General features: G+C 39.1%; 1 protein-coding gene across 4 annotated transcripts in view; it reads left to right on the forward strand.

Moving 5' to 3' along the window:
- Pde4d (phosphodiesterase 4D) overlaps positions 1-20,462 on the forward strand; it is a 1,514,231-nt gene that overhangs the window by 86,689 nt on the left and 1,407,080 nt on the right. Inside the window, exon 2 of one of the 4 annotated variants that reach the window (XM_063281301.1) lies at positions 13,894-13,976. The exons of the other annotated variants lie outside the window; for them this stretch is intronic. The gene's annotated coding sequence lies outside the window, so the exon portion shown is untranslated. The remainder of the gene's footprint in view (positions 1-13,893; positions 13,977-20,462) is intronic. 4 annotated transcript variants of the gene reach the window in all.

The following is a 20,462-nucleotide window of genomic DNA, read 5'->3' on the forward strand; positions in this document are numbered from 1 at the left end:
TTTTTGATTACTCTTTGTTTGTTTTTTCTTATTTTTTTCTCTTTTGGGACTTCCTCTTCCAGCCCTCTATGGGGTATTTGTAAGGCTTCCTGAGGGTTCTCTGGTTTCTTTAGATTTCTCATTTTTGTATGCTTTTATTTGGAAGGCTAATCTACCATTTTGGCAGATTAACCCTTGCAGAAGCACACAGAAACTGTAAACATGCGATGCTTTTTGTTATATGCCAAGGCACCGCTATACTTGGAAAGAGTGAGGCTTTATTTACCTCTTGGGTATATTGGGCATAACGTTGTCTAATGAGGGAGAAAATTTAACAGGGAACAAGGCTGCCTGGCAATGGATGGCAAGTTTTTATGGAACTGTGTGTTCAGTGTCAGTGAGGGCTCATTTCAAGGGAGGACTGGCTGTAGTTCAGGGTATAGAGTGCACTTATAGCCCAATTTTCAGGTCTGTCTTAGTTTTATCTTTTGAGCTTTCATTCATTCATCTTGCTGAGGTCCTTTCTTGTCCAATAGAACCACGGTTCAGGAAGTGAAGTATGAGAGAGTGGGAGTGGGGAGGAGACTTTTCTTGAAGATTCTGAATAATACTCACTTTATTGTATGACATAACCAAATTGAGGCCTATCCTAATACCTGTATATCAATACATGAAGCCCACAGTTTTACCCTTCCTCTTCCTGCCCAGACTCTACTGCATTCTCAAGGAGTTTATATGGACATATCAGTTTGATTATTTATGCTTTACCTGTATCCACAGTCCTTCATTGCTACACTGTATGACTCCGACATGTATTCTTGTCATGGAGTGGGCTGTTCACAGAGAAAAGACATATACACTGTTGGATCACATGCATTGAAAGCATAGCATTCCAAAATGTCTTAGATAAGGTTTTACTGCTGAGAAGTCAAGTCTTATAAAAGCCAACATTTAATTGGGGCTGGGTTATAGGTTGAGAGGCTCAGTCCATTATCATCAAGGTGGAAACATGGCAGCATTTAGGCAGGCATGGTGCAGGAGGAGCTGAGAGCTCTACATCTTCATCTGAAGGCTGCTAGTGGAAATCTGGCTTCCAGGTAGGTAGGACTAGGGTATAAAAGCCCATGCCTACAGTGACACACCTACTCCAACAAGGCAATACCTCCAAATAGTGCCACTCCTTGGGACAAGCATATACAAGGCATCACACAAAATCATGAGTACCCAGGAATTACCTAGGGGGAAAGGGGTCACTATAGGTATGTCATTCCTTGTTGTAAATAGACTGCTGACTCAATGCAGAGGTATGGCTTGAGCAGAGAAGAGACTAGAAATCATCATCTCCCAGTTAGGGTTTCTGGAATCCAGAGTGGTCCTGTTTTTTATATTTACATTGTTCAGAGACCCTGCTTCTGGTACAATCTCAAGCATCCTAAGCTCGCTGTGGCATTTTAAAGCATTTAAATAAGAATACTTCACCCATAAATAGTGGTTGGCCATGTGGTTGAGGTCCATGGGTTTACTTTCAACTGCTCTTCTAGGAATACTTTATTCAATGCCTAGGCATCTTGTCCATAAAGGGCAACTTTAGGTTATTATCCCATTTCCTAGACTGAAAATAAAGCAAAAAATGAGGTTTAATGTTTAAAAGTCTGCCAAAGGGGAGTCATCTCTCCCGAGTATATTTCACTAATAGAAATTTGATGAAAGTTTTCTTTGCCTGTTCATATGCTCCACCAGATGTGTGGGTATGAAGACAGGAAGACTGTTGGATCAATCATTCCCACTGCGGCTTCATTTGTCTGAAGATCAACCGAAGGGAAAAGCTTCCTTGTCGGTGATTACAGAATTAAATCTTTCAAAGTCTCAGATATGCCTACACCTAATTATAGTACTTCTTAAATAATTGTTAAGACAGGCAGATGCGTTTTTTTTCTTCCAGTTTCTTGGCATTAAATTAGCTCAAAGGTAACGAGGTGTTTCCCGTTTGGAGCACTTTCCTGAAGATAGTGTAATGATCACACCGAGACTGGCCATTATACAGTCCTAGAGGGAAAGTTTCCAGAGTACGTTCATGGATCATGCAGAGCAATAGTAGCCTTGCGTATGCATGAGGGAACCCCTTCAATACATAGCTCCTCAGCTCTCTAGTCTCCTCCTGTACATCTCGTCACTTGAAAAGAATGCTATTTATATATCTCTCTGCCTCTTCCTCTGGATATTAATGTGATCGAGAGAAGGAGAAGCCATCCGGAACATATACAACCAAATACTATACAGCTGACGATTTCCCAGTGAACACACCATCATGTTTATGTCACTTTATGTGATTGGGATTTTTAATTCGTTGGATTTCATCACTGTGACAAAATACCTAGGAAAGTTAAGTCAAAAGAGGACAGGTTTACTTTGGCTCATGGTTTTGGTTTGTGGTTACCGAGCAGTGTTTCCGAGCATGTGGTGACGTGGTACATGACAGTGAAAGAAACCATTTTACCTCATAACACCCAGAAAGCAGAGTGGGTAGTGTAGAAGCTCAGGACAAGATGTCCCAAAGACATGCTCAGTGACTTTTAGAACCTCGGTCTCAATTCTTGAAGGTCACCACCACTTTTCAATAATGCTAGCCAATTGTGAATCTACCATAGAATTAACTTGTTCACTATGTCAGAGTCCTCGTGGTCCAAAATCACTTCTGAAAGATTGTATCAATCAGCTGGGGACCCAGTCTTAAAAATCCAGTGAGCCTTCTTTTTGTGGGCGAAGGGATGTAGTATTTAAGTCATAACTGGTTGAGTGAAAAGCTTTGATTCTTCCAGTCTAGTTGGTAGTTTAGTACGTGACTGCCCATGACTAGTAATGTAATAGGATCCTACAAATGCTTATATTATCGCTCATTTGTAACCAATAAAACTTGCATCAACCCGAATTCCTTGGGGGTGATTAATTATCTACAAGTAAAGTACACTTTACTCTCAGAGTTCACATAAACTTAGTCTACCTTTACTTCATTGCAGCAAGGGATTCAGTTGAGCAGAACCACCATCAAGATATTCTGGTTTGCAGTGGCCAATGAATAAGGAAGGGTCCATTTACATTGCAGAATAGACATAGGGGTCTATGTGTGTGTTTATACTCATGATCTTTATGTAAAACTCATGGCTACATCTTTCATTTCACTACTGGAAACTTCCCTTCTTAATAATTTAATTTCTTTCTACCAACTGCAGCCTCCCACAAGAGCCTGAAGCCAGACTTGATAAAGTCCAGACATATTTTAATTCTCTTTTATCAAAGATAAAGAGAACGTTTCTTGGAGACTGTGCTGACTTCTGCATTTGAAAGAACACCAACTGTGGGAATTTTTATGCGTAACGAAGCCCAGGGAATAATGGGCTTCATTCCAAAATGCTACAAGTAGTTACAGTTTAAGCAGGCAAACATGACACACATTCTTAACTACTTTCCGAAAGGAAATTGCTCTAGAAGAGAGGTGATTTGAACAGAAAAAGAAAATCCAGTAGTGACAGGACAGGTCATAACTTCAGTCATTCATACAAGTGTTCCTTGGAGAGGCCTGATACATATTCAGTGTACAATTAAATACTTTAGCAGAATGAACAAGTGGATTGTCCTGAGACGTTCTAAGCAGGGAATTTTTTTTCATGCACACTCACAGCATTTGCAAATGTTGAGCACCACTGTATCACACAGCTTCCCATTCCCATTTTGATGTGTTAGTTTCTGAAAGAAATCCCACGTTACAGGTGCTATTTAGGTACAGAGGATAGCTAAGTCATTTCTTCCTGGAAACTGAACATCAGGACTAGGATATATTACCATGGAACTCACTCTTTCTGCCTTGGGGTCTGGGGTTATTCCTTGGATTTCAAAGGTTACCTGCCTTTTTGATGACACAGGTCAGATTAGTGTGAAAAAGTATCTGGAAGCACTGATCAGCCAGTTGTTAGACTGGATTCACTCAAGTAGCCTTCAAGGGGCACATGTTCTGGAGGAAAACAGAGAAGGACCGATTGGTAGTTAAGCTCTTTCAAGTAATTTCTTTGGATATTCAGGTCAAGTCTTCTGTTTCTTAATTGGTATTCTCAGGAAAGCTTATGACAGGATGAGACTTCTAGAAACCAGGAAGACAAGGTCTTGCTATCCGATTGAATCCTTGTGCTACTTTGTAATATCATTTTCCTTTTTTTAAAAAGTCTGTTGACCTATGCTAGGGATTTGTTACCTCAAGATTTTTCTTTACTTTATAAATTCCTTGTACTTTCCAGCGGGGTGGTCAATACTTGCATAATATACATGTGGTATTTCAAGAAGCTTGAATATCACTGTTAGGGTGGCCCCATTTTCAAAAGCACTGTGTGTTCTATTGAAGGTCTTTCTACAAGTCAAAGAATGGTGTGTTCTCAAGAGGGCCTGTTTATAGTATTAATTAACTTGGACAAGTGATCAGTTTTGCTGATAATACTAGTTTATTGGTAAACAACATATTGTCTTTTTCTACTGGATCCCCATTAGATAAAAGTACAACCACATAAGAAAAATATTGGTAGTATGAGAGAGAAATAATAGCACAGAACATTTTTGTTAATAGGGTAGGTTTATGTTACTATAGGAACAATTCTTCTCAATGTGAGGTATTATAAGAATGGAGAATGAAAGAAAAGGCTTACTGTTAAATATGGATGTTTGGCTTTAGTTCACTCCCCATTCCCATGGTCTTGTAGCCTGAAAGTAAGGAAGAAGAAGAGGAGAAAGAGTCTTTTCTTAGTCACAAAGAGCCTCGCAAACTCTTTGTGCTCCCTTATTCTTTGGAAGTAGGTACGTGGTAATTTGTATTTTATACTCACAACTTTCTACAAATCCATTTACATTGTAAGATGGATCTGAAATTTAAAAAAAAAAAAGATAAGGGTGCAAGCTACCACCTGGAGACCTTGGCTCCAAAATTTCAGGGATGGGCTAACACTTCGAACTTTCCAGAGGGAAACTGTTTAAAGCAATCAACTTTTTTGCAGCACATAATATTGAGTGGTGAGACTTCAGTTGATCATTGAGCTCCTGCCCTAGTCTGCATGTGGAACCATGCTGAATTCCAACTGCAGTTGTTCTGTAGATGCCAACAGTGTAGGAACAAGGTACGCTAGTTTTCCACAGTAGTGCCTCCTGTGTCTGTGGCAGGTGTTCTTATTCTTTCATAGACTCTGAGATTTTCTGGTTTCTTGTGAATTAGTTTCTTTCCTTGCGTACTAGCCCATAGGGTTGTGAATACGTTCTAAGAAAATGAGGATGGCAGTTAGCTAAGATACAGTTGCCATATTGAAATTAATTCTTGATGCATGTTCAAGAGCTTAAGAGATTTCACATTTTTTTATCCATCTTTCCATCTTTTGTTTTATGATGTAGGATCTTCAAGCTCCAAATGATTTATATACCTCTTTATAATATAGCTGCTGGCCAGGCATGATGGCACATGCCTTTAATTCTAGGACTTGGGAGGCAGAAGCAGACAAATTTCTGTGTATTTGAAGCCAGTCTGATCTACAACAAATTCTAGATCAGTCAAGGTTATTCAATGAGACCCTGTTTTAGAGTAAAAGAAAGGAAGCTTTTATTACTCCATCTGTCCCTGTTCTTTCTCGAATAGTGCTAGACTTCCTGTTGATCTAATTTTTGTATAAAAACACCATTGCCTAAACTGTTGTTATCTGTGGTCTAGTAAACCATAATAAAAAGTAATTTAGGCACTTTGGAAATCTTTACAGAGAATTTAAGGCTAATATTTTATTGTATCATTATTTTGATTTTTTCAGAATAAAATAGCAACAAGACACCCATAGTTACTGTTGGTTTACAAAAGGCGCATGTAAACAATTTTAAATTTTGATTCATATTATTATTAGACCTCTTTTTTTTTTTACCACATATAAAATTCTCTTTAAATTTTCTGCTTGAATCCTTACAAGTAAAATACTTAAAAGCCTGTCTTCAGGGGATCAGACGCAAGAGTGTGAAGGTGAAACATCCCCACAGGCCTTCGTGTTGAACAGTTGGTCCCCAGGTGGTGCGGTATTTGAAGAGACAGCTTGTTTCCATTGTCATGGACATGTGAACCCAGGGAAACCTTCCTCCACATTGCTTCCATCATTTATTTTGTCCAAGCAAGAAGAAAAGTAAATAATTCAGAAAATTGGTACTGTAGAGTGAGGGGTGAGGCTATTGTTATAGTAAACCTCACCATGAGTTTTAGGTGCACAGAACTGGTTGGCTAGAAGAATAGGGGAGAATGTGGAGCATACAAGATATAAGAGTGATAAGGTCATGGGGACTTGAACCTCTTTCAGGTTTCGCTTAGTCAATCCAGACCTCACTGGACTTGTTACAGATTTATTACTTTCCTGCAGATTACCCATCACAGCAATTCCCATGCCGTGTGACAGTCGATGCACAGAATTAAATAATAACATTCCTATACTAATCAAAGGTCACCACTTGTTCTGAGACCCATGAATCCAAAGAAAGACAACTGAGCAGTGTACATGCTAATCATGAGATGCAGCTTTGTGGGCCCCACAAAAGGGGCAGGAAGTGAAACCGGATAAGACAGTTTCCAAAGGAGAGGCATGGTTACCATCTCTGCCCCCGAACCGCAGTGTCTCCTCTTTTTCTTTAAATGATGTTTTTCTGATTAGCACCCTATCTAGTCAGCACTAGGTCTGCTGGGTACTTGTTATCCTATCTTCATTCCTCCCTTCTATTTCGGCTTTCTGTCTTTCCCACCTCCATCTCTTTTCTGTGTTATTGGTGGTTTTCTGAGTTCATATCCACCAAGGGAAAGGCTTACTTCTTCTTCTTCTTTTTTTTTGTTTTTTTTTTTTTTTGTGATAAGTGTGAATTGCTATAAAAAAAGCAAAAGCCAAAGTTTCACCCTTGTTAGGACCATAGAGAGCAACTGATCATGTAGCAGAATGCTTCTTCCAATAATGACATAACCTGCCCAGTGCCATGGTCAGCCTTCATATTTCTGACTTCCTGTCCAATCCTCTTTGCCTTTAGAATAACTTCTAAATAACTATAGATAAAGATAATAAGCTACCACGAGTTACAGAAAAAGTAGGGATGGGGGGGGATAAAATGTTGCAAATGCCCTGATAAGCCATTTTCTCCAAAGATCGGCATAAACATTTCTAGTGAATATTCTACAAAAGAAGTTCAAAAGGTTACTATAGAAAGCATTGTACACGTGTGGAGAGGACAGAAATACATATATTAACCTACAGAGAGGAAGATGGTTTATGGGGTTTACAGTAGGAAAAAGAATTTTGAAAGAAAAATAGAAGTGATCTTTCCCCCTTGTCTTTACTTATTTTGAAATTTATAGAAACATGCATAACAAACCTATTTTATTTAATTAATTAAGATTAATATGCTGCCATTTACTTGGGCTAATGTATATTTAAAACACCAGGATAAGCCAGCTGTAATTATATTCCCAAAGACCTCTTTTTATCATTATTTACAGCTAACAAGACATTTATGTCCTCTTCTTGGTTGACGTGGTGAGGCATTTTTGGCAACACTTTCCTGACGTGAAATCCTCATGTGTGGGGAAATCTAGTTAGGGAAATGACTATGTAAATAACGGCTCCCGGGAGAATAATCTCTCCTTTGTCACATAAATTAGATATCTATTCACATCTGTGGAATAATTCCCAGCTTTGCAATTAAATCCTTCGATGTGCCCGAGCAAACATGCCATTCTCTTCCTAGTCTAGGAGAATTTAGTCAACTTTCTGCTTGAACAAACAAGCTATATGTGGTTTAGAACAGATGCCTCATTTTCTCCCGGTTTGGCTATAAAACGATTGAGCTGGAGTGAGATGGATCATTAAACAACAAAGGTAAGAGACACCTCACCATGTATGCTTAGAGTGTTAACTGAAAAAATAAAATGTGACTTTGAATCTTAAGGGTAATTTGAGAGTGTCCACGTCTAATGAAGTGATATTTCTTCCCTTCTCTTTTTAATCTAAAGGTTATGGGCTATTGAAAATTGCCTCTCTTACAGAGTAAAGACAATGTTTTATTCATGAAATTTGGCTCTTTTTTGTGTCTTTTTGGGGTATGTGTGGTTAAAGTAAAACATAACAAGATTACTTTAAATTCATTTCTTTAAATGTTGATTTTTTTCACCTTTAGCTATAGTGCTTTTTTTTTTCTCAGATCTGTTTAAAAATCTGGATTATTTCCAAGAGTGCTTATTAAAATGTCCATAAATCTTCTTCTTTCATGATGTAGCTGTTGCCTCTGGAATTCTATGGATGTGGGACTTTTCTTTTTAACCAAAATTATAGTAGTTATTACATTTTTTTTAATGTTTTAGATACTTGGTTTCTTCCATACCAAAATTTAAGCTCTCTAATGGCAAGGTCAGCCTTCTGTAGCTAGGCTCTTCATTTGGCTGAGGGGCTCTTTGTGGAGTCAGGGAAGGTATGGAAAATAGGCACTTCTCTCCAGGATGAGCTGTGTGTCTGCCTGTTGCTGACTAGTGGATTGGTTGGCCACACCCATCCACGGATGCAGAGAGAATGGTCTGCAGTTGGTTCTTGGAGTATGGATGGAGTGCACCAGCCTTAACTCCCTCCCCCTCCACACCGCAGTTTGGCTGAAAATGTTGCTTAGTGTGATTGATTGTATTGCAAAGGAGAGGGCACTTAGTTAATTAAGGAAAAAAGAATTCTGGGCTTTCGAACAAGTAGTATGTTTTATTTTCTTAGGTAGGTATAAAAGCCCAGAAGCTAAGTATTCATCATTATATCACAACCATAGTTTGAGGTTATTTCTTCTTCTTTATCAATTAGCTGCTTGTTAACCCTTTTAAGAGAAGGATTAAGGAACACAACTATGATCTTTATTGTTGAACTTGATAATGAAATTGTTTAAACTCTCTTTTGGCCTTAAGAGGTGCTCCTCCCAACCCTTGTTTGGTTACCTTTCTAGTCTTTGGATATTGTTTAGAGGAATTCCTGGTTACTGTAGTCTGTATTTTGCAATATTATCAGTTTCTTCTTGGTTTAGTGCAATATTGCTTTCAGCAAGCAAAACATCACCTATGTGTCCTGGTCAGTAATATTGGGGGAAGAATACTCAAACTAGATAGCAAATGCTAGCAAATAGACACCCAGTTTCAGGAGTAAATTACCTCATTTGGAGTTACTGGCCAGTGAGTTTCCATAGACTTCCAAACACTTTGGCTATTGTCATTGTGCTTGATTATCCTCCAGAACTTGACATGAAGACCATATTGTTGAAAATACCACATCCTTTTTCTTTGTTTGCTTTTTGAGTTTATATTTATAATCCCTCCTTCCCTTCTCTTTTTCAAAAACCTCCCAAATATCCTATCCTGATATCCTTTGAACTCATGACATCTTTTCCACTATTTGTTATTGCACACACATTCCCTGGGGAAGGGCACCTCTCCACTCCCAGCTATCCTTAGTTGTCTATAGCTTCTTGTGTAGCATCAAGGCCTAGTGGGCTTCCTCCCATGTGATTTGGCAAGTACATTGGTGCCATACTCATTCAGCTCTCATTTGAGAAATCCTGTCAGGCAGCCTTTACAAGTGTAGCCTCTGAAGTTACCGGAAGACATAATTCCACAGCAAACGAGACAGCACATCCTTGAGTCAAATAGAGAAATCAGGCGGGACCTGGGGACTTTATCTCTATTGGTTAACATTCATAGTGCTGGAAGGTGTAATGTAGGTTACTGGAGGATGAAAGGAATCTTTCACCTTAATCAGCTGCTAAATTTAGGAGATACAGTGATGACTATTCTGGAGAGACATATCTACTAATGCAGCAGTGTCAGAACATTATGAGAGTGACTACTCTCTGATGGGGTTTAAGGCCTGTTCCATAAGATGAAACTCATATCTTATACTGTCATATCAGAACCTGTCCCTAGATATGTCATTGGCCTTAGAGGAAAACCTACTAATATTTTAATTAATGGACACACCAATAAAATGACTCACAATGACTTATTGCTCTACCCAGATCAGCATGCCTCTCAACCCTCATAAGGGAAGCTTCTTCCTGTAGTAAATGAGAATTAGCATAGGAAGTCAAAGTTGCTTCACATGCAGAGAATAAGAGACCGTGAAATGCTTAGTTTTAAATAGAATGTCTTTATCACATCCTTCCTGACAGATTCCTAAGGGATCTTCAAGGAAGAGGGAATGTAAGAGCTAGAGTTGGTAGATAATTACAAGGAAACTATCCTCTGGTCACAGCAGGGTAGTTGGAAGGAAGGGATCAAATGCACTCTTAGTCCTGTAATGTTCTGCAGCATTACTGATGAGGCATCTTTTCAAATAATAGTTTTATTAATTCTTTGAGAATGTCATATAATACGTTTTGATCTTACTTCCCTTTCCCAACTTGTTCCAGATCCACCTCCCTACCCACCCCAACTTCATGTCTCTGTCTGTCTGTCTGTCTGCCTATCTATCTATCTATCTATCTATCTATCTATCTATCTATCTATCTATCTATCTATCTATCTATAAACTAACAATCATTGTGACAGCATCCACAAGACTTGTGAAAGCTCAAGCTTGACAAAATCCTACTGTGAGGGAGGCAGGAAATCATGAAGTCCTATCATTTGGCAAAGGAGTCTATTGGTGTTTAATAACTACTGGGAGGACCAAGAGTTAATTTAAGAGTGTGGCTCCTTATTGACTATGATCCAGCATAGGTCCCAATGCCAAACGTTTTGGGGCAACACCAATTGGATTTCATGGAGAGAGAGGAGAAGGGATTGAGAGAAAAGTAGGGGGAGGGAGAGGGAGAGGGAAAGGGAGAGGGAGAGGGAGAGGGAGAGGGAGAGGGAGAGGGAGAGAGAGAGAGAGAGAGAGAGAGAGAGAGAGAGAGAGAGAGAGAGAGAGAGAGAGAGAGATCAAGTTTACTGGTTAGGGAGGTGGATCTGGAATAAGTTAGGGAAGGAACATGAGTAAGATCAAAATGCACTGTAAGGCATTCTCAAAGAATTAATAAAACTAGTATTTTAAAGGATGCTTTTATAGGTAATGCTACAGAACATTAGAGAACTAAGAGTGCGTTTGATCCTGTCCCCACTTTTTGCTATGTAGAGTGTCCAGCAGAGGGTCCAGTAGAATTAGAGATGAAAGAGAACTTTTCTTTTGGCATTTATAACAGAACTCCATTTATTTTGGAAGTTTTGCCTTTTTAGGAGTAGAGTGGTTTCAACATTAACCCCAGAAGATTTTAATCAAATTAACCTTTAATTCCTCCTTGAGACTGACAGTGTAACAGATCTATCATGACTTCCTAAAGTTCTCTAGTTATTGAGGGGCACAGGAAGTCTGTATCCATATGTCACAGTCAGATCAATGGTCTGTAGATAAAGATAGATATTATGCATATGGCTGTCTTTTCATAGCTCAATTGTACCAGGGCAATGAGCTTTATGCTTAACTTGTAATTTTGTTGTATAGGAAATAAAAATCAATGTAAGGAGACATTAGATAAAATTAGAGTTGAGTTCTTTTTACCACTTTTTTTTTCGAGTATGTGATATCCATTTTAGATGCAGTTTTTAGGCCTTGACCTGTGTTCTCATTTAATCATACCACAAAGTAACCGAATTTTAAATTTATCCTTTTAAATGGCTCTCTCAGACTTCCCATTCTTTCCTTCCCTGCCGTAAAAGTTAAATGGCCCTCATTATCTTGTTATGAGAGTCACTTGGTACAAAATAGTCTAGGGATGGATTAATTACATAAATTATATACCATAATGAACTTGGATTAGAGCTTATGTGAGATTTTGGCAAAAATACCTCTAAGAGAGTTAGAAAAATACTAAAATGAATTCATACCAATATTGTTACAGCAGCCTTGATCACAATGTAAAAATTGTTTTTAATACACACCAAAGTAATGTTGTGTCGAGTTGCCAAGCTAAACATGATAATTTTATGGTATATGGAGCAATTATTTAGAGTCCAGTTCAACAGAATTTTATTGTTTTATTTTTATTTCCCATTCCCCCACTAAAAACATTGATTCTTTCCTCATACAATATATCGTGATTGTAGTTTCCCCTCCCTCTACTTCCTCCAGTTCCTCCCAGACCCCCTCCCGTCTAGATCCACTTCTTTTCTGTCTCTCTTGGGGGGGGGGAGGAAGAAAAACCCATGGGCTTCTCAGAGATAACAACAAAACATAACAAAATGAACTAAACAAAGACAAGAGAAAGAGCATCACATCAGAGTCGCACAATGCAAACCACCAGAAGGAAAAGAGCCCCAAGAGAAGGCAGTAGAATCAGGAACGCACAGGTTCACAGATCCAGGAGTCCCATGAAAATACTAGACTAAGAGCGAATGCAGAGAAACTGGTGTAGACCCATCTCATCCCTGTGCTTACTGCTCCAGTCTCTGAGTTCATAGGAGCTTTGCTCAGTTGATTTAGAGGTCCTTGTTCTCCTGGTGTCCTCCACTCCCTCTGACTCTCAGTCTTTCCACCTCCTCTTCCGTGGGATTTCCTGAGATCTAATGGGAGGAATTTTTTGGGCACATCCCATTTAGATCTCCGTGTTACAAGGTTTCTCTCTGAGTAATAACTGGCCATGGGTCTCTGTCTTTGTTTTTATCCTCTGCAGGAGAAGGCTTCTCTGATGATGAGACTATTCTGCTATACATAGATGAATAAGGGCCTCATCTGTGTATAGCAGAATATTATGAGTCATTTTACGTTATTTTGTTTTTAACCAGAAGTATTTGGTTTTACTCTAGGTCTCTGGGCTACCTAGCCTCTGGTTCTTGGCCACCCAAGCAGTGCCAGATATGCGTTTTATCTCATTGAGTGAGCCTTAAATCAAATCATACATTGGTTGGTTACTCCCCAAGTTTGTGCCACCATTGCCCTAGCATATTTTGCAGCCAAGGCACCATTGTAGATCAAAGGGTTTGTGAATTGGTTAGCATTTATGTTTCTGCTTTTTGGACTGCACAGAACTTTCCCAGACCAAAGACACTAGAAAAGAGAGTGATGGCTTTATGGAGGCACTAGCTTGGCAACTCCATGTTCCACGAGTTGTATGGGTGCTGTCATCAACAATGGAGCCTTCATGTCCAATTGCATAGAGCAGTCTGTTAGCTTCACAGCTCTCGGCATTGTTTGGGGATTTCCAGGGGGCCCTTTTGGTCAACAACTCGATTGTACATCCACTCGTACACCCAACACTGTTAGGGTACCGGAAGCTTTTTCATTTATTATAATTGCTATTAATAATGGCTTCTCACTTTTCAATCCCACTTACAGGGAATCTGCCTTTTTTTACTTTTTTGCACCAATAAAGCCCCCTTACTGACTGTCACATGGGACCTTTGATCTTGAATTTTCTGTTTTTAAATCTGAAACGTTGCACAAACTTTCCTAGGATTCTTTCCAAATGTTTTAAAAACTGGATCTAGAGATTTTGACAGAGATATTCATGGTTTCTGCATTAAAGCTTTCAAGAAACTTTCATGATGCAGGGGTAGGGATAGGGCGCGTACGTTGGACTTAAACACGTTTCCTGTTAACTTGCTTGCTAACCATTATGCAGGCAGTTTTATGTAAGCACTTGGGAAATTTTAGAAGCTTTTCCATTTCAGGCTTAATATATTTGGGTCATAAATAAATATCAGATACGTTTTGGAGACACTAGGAACTCAACATTATGCAAAGGCCACCTTCTGTTGCGTCAGGGGCTTGAATTGTTTTTGTTAAAGTATCTGGTATGAAAGCCCTGAGATTAGATGGGGTGTCAGCTCCCTGTATTTTCCTGCTATCGAATGTCAAACATTTCTATTGTTGGCAGGAACTGAGACTTCATTTCCCTTGGCCACATTCTGATGCTGGCTCACAGGAGCCAGTCTCCCTTTCCAGATTTTTCCGCTCAAGGTAAGTGAGAAAAGACATGCAGGAGGGAAGTGTGTTTGTGGTTGGAGGGTGCAAGAAACCCAGCGAGCATCCTCAGAGTGAAAGCGTATGTTTTTTTTTTTTCCTTTTGCCTAAATATAGAAAAACCTGCTCAAAGCCTAAGCCTGTGACTGGTGTAATTACAAAGATGTGTGTGTGTTTGTGTTTGTGTGTGTGTGTGTGTGTGTGTGTGTGTGTGTGTGTATGTGAGAGAGAGAGAGAGAGAGAGAGAGAGAGAGAGAGAGAGAGAGAGAGAGAGAGAGCATGCATGTGCATGTGTTATCAAATAGGACTGAAGTGGGTTTTTTTTTCTTCTGTAGAGTAAAATGAATGTTTTTGTACATCAGGTATATCTGCCTTAAATTTGTGAACTAATAATTCTGCTCCCAGAGATACCGTCAGGTCTTATAACACTCTGGTTTGTTCTGTGTTATTCTGCTAAGTAGATGACTTTGCTTTAACATAATTGCTCTTGGAATTTCTGAGTACGAAGAGAAACCAGATATCATGAATGCACGTAATGCCTTCATCAAACACAAGATTCTGAAATCAGCTAATAATTTCATTTTCTCTTTACAAAATACCTTTTGTTATTCTCTCCTCTCTGAGGTGACAGTAAACGTCAGCAGAATAGAATCAGGTGGGTTTTATGAATGAAGTCACAAACAAACAATAGTAAATAAAATCCTGATGGAAACCAGCTAAAATAACTGAGTTGGCAGAGAGTGTAATAAATTAAAAATCCATATCCCCAAAGGATTGTACTTAGTAATATAAGTACCTCTCCGTGGTATAGCAGAGTCCTGGAGTTCTTCTGAAACCCTTAGGCACTGTTGAGCCTGTTTAACTGCATGCTGTTGACTAAGGAAACTGGATCCTGTAGCCTGGAGACCTCTGTGTTCTCAGCTCACCCGTGCTAATACCCTCTGATCTTAAGTAAAATAGAGTGGCAAATATTTAGAGTGAGCTTTATGTATCTTTGGGATTTTTCCTTCTCCACCATTGGCAAATAGCACAGCTCCTACCCCAGTCTGTGACCTTTGAGATGACTTCCGTTGTTAAACACACAATCGCCTGTGTGAGTGTTCATGTCCCCCCTCCCCCATTTCAGAAAGCTATGCTCACTCTTGCCCCCATTAAATTACCTTCAGTATAGAGTTAGCACTTATCAATGATCTCATGTGTGTGGTGTAGAAAGCACGGCAGCAGGAGCAAAGGAATCAACAACTATGAAGCTAACTAACTTCAAAGTGTGACTTAAATAGGAACGTGCCTTTCCTATCGATACATATAAATGTAATTGGTTTGTAAACACCGGGCCAAAATATAAGAATAAAATACAGGTTGGCAGAGATGCTATTCTAGATGGTTTTAAGTATGATTTTTTTGATTGTTGAACTTCTCCATGTGTTATTTTTAGATCTTCAGAGACTCCATATGGATCTTTAGGGAAGACACATTGTATTGGGAATGAACGAGAGCTTGCCACTTCCCCTGTTTTGTACAAACTTGTATTCTTAGTAATCAGCGTGCATTAAGAGATAGAGAACCCACTGAAAGGTGTTTGAGTATCCGGTATTAAATTACATCAGGGCTGTCATAACTCTCCCAGCTCACAGATCTGGGTCAGGCTTCCCCATTTTCTTCCAGATGTGTCACTCCTGGAGAACGTGGGAGGTCCTCAGGAGAGCATAGTCATAGCCCGAGTCACTTTCTTCCTACTTCCTTTCTGTGTCAAAGGGCAGGCAGTTTTCCTGAGTCCTCTGAGTAAGAGGTTAGTAGGAAGAGAGAAGAACTGGTGGAAGACACTGAAGTGAGGGAGTGCACCATGAGTGTCACCAGACATGTCACATCACAGCCGTGGAAGGTTTGCAGAAACCCAATTGTTTGAATTGTGTTATTAACGTGAGAGCCGACCTGTTGCTTGCTGAGTTGCTGTGTATATTTTCTGTTGTTATTTCTAAGTAGTTGTTACCACTACAACTAACAGACAGCCTACTATTGACTATATCACTGCAAGTGAAGGATAATTTAAATTAATATCTCAGCCAACCTATGTTTTCTTGATAGATGATAAAGTATGACTTTATACTTATTTTTCTCTTTTAACAAACTAGTCTGAAAGTCTTTCCTTCCCCTTAAATATTCTCCACCAACAGAAGTTTTAGAAGAGAATGGTCTTATGATGAGCAAGCATTCATTTGTCCAATCAAATGTAAACTTTTAGCTATGTAAAATATTATTGTGTGCCCCTGGCAGTTGGATTGGGATCGTTTCCATTAGACACTCTTCCAGAAGCAGAGCCTGACTTATGTGTTCCTTGCTTATTATATAATTGTTCTCCAGACATTTTCTCTCCTCATTTATTTTTCCATGAGAAATGTGGATGGGCGTGTATTTTCCCATAATTTAAGGAGTTAAAAACTCTGTCGACTTGACCCAGAGGAAATAGTGTCTTACTTATTTGCGTTTCTTAAATTGTTAGTTAAATTTTTGCCTCAGCAACTTGCCTATTAATGTTCTTTGTTTATTTTACTCTTGGGAGCCTTATTTTCTAGTTGATTTTACTGACATTTAAAGATAACACAGGTAGAAATCTGTTTGTGGATCGTCTCTGATGTAAATATTTTTGTTTTTACTTTTGGACATTTTTCCTTTAAGTAACTTTTACCTGAGAAATCTGTTTACTTGGAGTTAAATCTTTTTTGGTTTTTGCTTAAGCAAAAGAACCACTTTATTAATTATTGTTACATATATTATAATATGTATTATTATATATATGTATATGATAGAGGGGCACATGCATGCTGCAGTACATGTGTGGAGGTCACAGGATAGTTTTGTGAAGTTGATTCTCTTTCTATGTTTACCTGGACACAGGGGACTAAGCTCAAGTTTTCAGACGTGTACCACAAGTGTCTGCTAAGTCGCTCTCTGCCCCTATCCCCTTTAAAAATGAATTGCATGAAGAATAAGCTTTGTTTTGGTTCATTCTTTGAGATAGGGTATTATGTAGCCTGGCCATACCTTGCTACTTTCTTTCCTCTGTCCCCTGCATGCCACTGCAGGAGTGTGCCACCATGCTAAGCTATATGTGTAGACTCATGTATGTAGGGCATGGAATTGTGCGATAGATCCCCATGGCTTCACCGTTTTGCACAATTGGAACTGGGCAGGAGCTGATGAGTGCCCTTCCATTTCCTCCCCATTAGCCCAGGGTGGTAGGTGAATCTTTTCTGCTCTCATTTGATGTTTCTGCTTTTTTGTTTTGTTTTGTTTTGTTTTTGATAATCTCAAGATTATATACACTTGTTCTGCATTTCTTCCCATTACATTTGTTGTTGTTGTTGTTGTTATTATTATTATTGTTGTTGTTGCTTATTTTGTGTTTCACCCATCTGGAATTTTTTTCCTGGTGTTTAAAAGTATAACAGTTTAACTGTGTGCAACTTCCAGATAGTTTTCTACTTATCCTGACAGTAATTCTCTTAATAATTTATCTTCGCTTTTCAAGTTTTACCTTGAGAAACCACTATAAAATTTCATTTACTCCTCTCCCTCTCCTTGGCTATGGCTCATGCTTTGTTTAAATGTCTGTGGTTTGAATCACTCTTATCTCTTTTGACAATCTATTGGCAGGCACTCTCTTTGGTCCAGGTAATGTCACGTTCTCCAGCTAGCCTTACCTGATTCTAATCTATTTAAAACAGTGTGGATCGGGTTATTGTTCTAACTCAGAAACTGGGTCATAACTCCTTTGTTTGCTGTACTATTTCCAGCTATTTTATTATTATTATTTTTAATTTATATATATGTAAATTGTATATGATATATAAATAACATATACTAGTACACATGTAATGTATAAAATGTGTGTGCCTCTGTGTGTGACTGTGAATATGTACGTGTATGTGTGGCCACAAAGGCTAGAAAAGAGCATCAGATGGTTGATGCTGCAGCTATGGGTGCTTGTAAGCAGAGGATGTGAGTGCTAGCACTGAACTCCAATCTTCTGCAAGAGCAGCAAGTGCTCTTAACCACCACGTGGCATCTTTAATCTCATTTCCAGCTAATTTTTGATATATTTTCTTTTATTGGATACTTTTTATTTACATTTCAAATGTTATCCCCTTTCCTGGTTTCCTCTCCAGAAACCTGCTATCTCGCCCTGCTTCTATGAGGGTGCTCCCCCATCCACCCACCCACTTCCTCCCATCTTCCCATCCTGACATTCCCCTATAATGGGGCACTGAGCTTTGGCAGAACCAAGGGTCTCTCCTCCCATTGATGTCCTACAAGGCCATCCTCTGTTATACACATGGATAGAGCCATAGGTCCATCTCATTGGGATGGTGATTTAGTCCCTGGGAGCTCGGGGCGGGGGTGGTTGGTTGATATTCTTGTTCTTCTTATGGGGTTGCAAACCTCTTTAGTCCTTTAGATCCTTTAGTCCTTTCTCTAACTCCTCCATTAGGGACCCTGTTCTCAGTCCAATGGTTGGCTGCAAGCGACTGCCTCTGTATTTGTCAGGCTCTGGCAGAGCCTCTCAGGAGACAGCTATATCAGGCTCCTGTCAGTATGTATTTCTTGGTATTTGCAATTTGTCTGGGATTGGTGGTCGTATATGGGATGGATCCCCAGGTGGGGCAGCCTCTGGATGGCCTTTCCTTCAGTCTCTGCTCCACACTTTGTCTCCATATTTCCTCCTGTGAGCATTTTTGTTCCCCCTTCTGAGAAGGAATGAAGCACCTACACGTTGGTCTTCCTTCTTCTTGACCTTCATGTGGTCTATGAATTGATTCTTGGGTATTCTGAGCTTTTGGGCTAATATTCACTTATAATGAGTGCATATTGTATGTGCTCTTTTGTGATTGGGTTACCTCACTCAGGATGATATTTTCTAGTTCTACCAATTTGCTTATGAATTTCATGAAGTCATTGTTTTTGATAGCTGAGTAGTACTCCATTGTGTAGATGTACCATATTTTCTGTATCCATTCCTCTGTTGAAAGGCATCTGGGTCCTTTCCAGCTTCTGGCTATTATAAAGAAGGCTGCTATGAACATAGTGCAGCATGTGTCTTTGTTATATATTGGAGCATCTTTTGGGTATATGCCTAGAAAGGGTAAAGCTGGGTCCTCAGGTAGTATGATGTCCAATTTTTTGGGGACTGCCAGAATGATTTCCAGAGTGGTTGTATCAGCTTGCAATCCCACCAACAATGGAGGAATGGTCCCTTTTCTCCACATCCTCACCAGCATCTGTTTTCGCCTGAGTTTTTGATCTTAGCCATTCTGACTAGTGTGAGGTGTAATCTCAGGGTTGTTTTGATTTGCATTTCCCTGAAGACCAAGGATGTTGAACATTTCTTTAGGTGCTTCTCAGCCATTCAATATTCCTTGGTTGAGAATTCTTTGTTTAGCTCTGTACCCCATTTTTAATAGGGTTAGTTGATTCTCTGGAGTCTAACTTCTTGAGTTCATTGTATATATTTAATATTAGCCTCTATCGGATGTATGATTGGTAAAGATCTTTTTCCAATCTGTTGATTGCCATTTTGTCCTAATGACAGTATCTTTTTCTTTACAGAAGCTTTGCAATTTTCATGAGGTCCCATTTATCAAATGTTGATCTTAGAGCATAAGCCTTTGGTGTTTTGTTCAGAAAAATTTCCCCTGTGCCTATGTGTTGAAGGCTCTTCCCCATTTTTTTTTATTAGTTTCAGTGTATCTGATTTTATGTGGAGGTCTTTGATCCACTTGGACTTGAGCTTTGTACAAGGAAATAAGAATGGGTCAATTTATATTCTTCTGCATGCTGACCAGTACCAGTTGAACCAGAACCATTTGTTGAAAAAGCTGCCTTTTTTCCATTGGATGCTTTTAGCTCCTTTGTCAAAGATCAAGTGACCATAGGTGTGTGGGTTCATTTCTGGGTCTTCAATTCTATTCCATTGTTCTTCCTGCCTTTTTCTGTACCAATACCACACAGTTTTTATTATTATTACTCTATAATATAGCTGGAGGTTAGGGATGGTGATTCTCCCAGAAGTTCTTATATTGTTGAGAATAGTTTTTATTATCTTGGGCTTTTTGTTATTCTAAATGAATTTGCAAATTGCTCCTTCTAACTCTGAAGAATTGCGTTGGAATTTTGATAGTGATTGCATTGAATCTGTAGATTGTTTTCAGCAAGATGGCCATTTTTACTATATTAATCCTGCCAATCCATGAGCATGGAAGGTATTTCTATCTCTAAGATTAAGAATCGACAAATGGGACTTCATGAAATTGCAAAGCTTCTGTAAGGCAAAGGTCACTGTCTTTAGGACAAAATGGCAATAAACAGATTGGGAAAAGATCTTTACCAATCCTACATCTGATACAGGGCTAATATTCAATATACACAAAGAACTCAAGAAGTTGGACTGTAGAGAATTAAATAATCCTGTTAAAAATGGGGTTCAGA

The sequence above is a fragment of the Rattus norvegicus genome, chromosome 2, assembly GCF_036323735.1.
Source record: "Rattus norvegicus strain BN/NHsdMcwi chromosome 2, GRCr8, whole genome shotgun sequence".
Classification (NCBI taxonomy): domain Eukaryota; kingdom Metazoa; phylum Chordata; class Mammalia; order Rodentia; family Muridae; genus Rattus; species Rattus norvegicus.